Source organism: Poecilia latipinna, unplaced genomic scaffold, assembly GCF_001443285.1.
Source record: "Poecilia latipinna isolate Pla-1442-1.1 unplaced genomic scaffold, P_latipinna-1.0 Scaffold1036, whole genome shotgun sequence".
NCBI classification, from domain to species: Eukaryota; Metazoa; Chordata; class Actinopteri; order Cyprinodontiformes; family Poeciliidae; genus Poecilia; species Poecilia latipinna.
In genome coordinates, this window is record NW_015113652.1 from 53,216 (window position 1) to 54,377 (window position 1,162).

Consider the following 1,162-nt stretch of genomic DNA (forward strand, 5'->3'; position numbering starts at 1 on the left):
TCAAGTTCATTTAGACTGAAATCAGACAGTTTAACATTGTTTTTCAAGTCTTTGACTAGGCCATTCTAACCCAGTTATCATTGTCCATATTGTCCATATAATTTTGCTTTTAATTAATTTTACTTTTAAATGTGACCAACACTTTATGGGGCCTTGAAAACAGAATTTGATTTGGGGCCCTCCTCTTCATCAGCACCACTAACAGCGTTTTAATTCAGATTCAGTGAAATCTGAATTAAATATTCGTGAAAATACTCCTTCCTTTGGCAGATTATTTCACTTATAACATGAGAAAAATGTCTTCTAATAAGTGAAATAATCTACCAGTGGAATAAGTAGTTTTTTTCCTCAGTATTAAGGAATTACTGACTTCAGCTCATATTTCTTTCTGAAAAGTTACTTGTAAGTATTGTCTTATTTAAAGTGTACAAAGATATTTGCAGTAGAAACTAGACTGGAAATGCCTGGTAAGATTTTGTGTTTTTGCAGTGTAGCTATGGTAACACACCAAACAAATAAAAAAATGAAGATTTATTCTTTTACTAAGAAAACTTCTTAAATCTTAAAATTAAATGTAAAACAGTTTAAGGCTTGTAATTTATTCATGCTGAAACCATTAAATCAGATTTAAAAACAGTGTCACTCTCAGTAAATAAATGTTTTTAGATCTATGGTCGGGTTAAAATGTTAGCAATACATGTAGCTGCTTAGTTCGCGCTTATGCTTTGGGCCGGCTCTGAATATGACCAGCGGTACACTGTGAGTTAAGATCCACTGGTTGGTTCCTTAATTAGGATTTAGCTGAATTTTTAACCATTTCTTGTGTGTGTGTTTGCTTTTTTAAGACCATATTTGTGTCTGAGCAAGTTTCCTGAGTGAAACGTCTTCGTGCTGCCGTTTGTTCACTAATCTTTTCTAAACCTCTGAAGCTTTTATCGAACATCTACATTTATATTCAGAGTTTTATGTTTTTGCAAATAGTGCTCAAAGAGACATTCCTCTGGTCTGGAGTATTTTTATAACTACTTTCCCCTTCCTGCACACTTTTTATCCTCCATCTTGTTTTTTGTATCCATCTTTGTGTGACTCACTTTGCTGCTGTTGCACAGAAATTTTGGGACAATAAAGGACATTTCTATTCTATTCTTCTGGTGAACATTTA

General features: G+C 33.2%; 1 protein-coding gene across 1 annotated transcript in view; it reads right to left on the reverse strand.

The window, feature by feature from the left end:
• Positions 1 to 1,162, reverse strand: part of cenpf (centromere protein F) — a 37,209-nt gene that overhangs the window by 17,184 nt on the left and 18,863 nt on the right. The window lies entirely within an intron of this gene.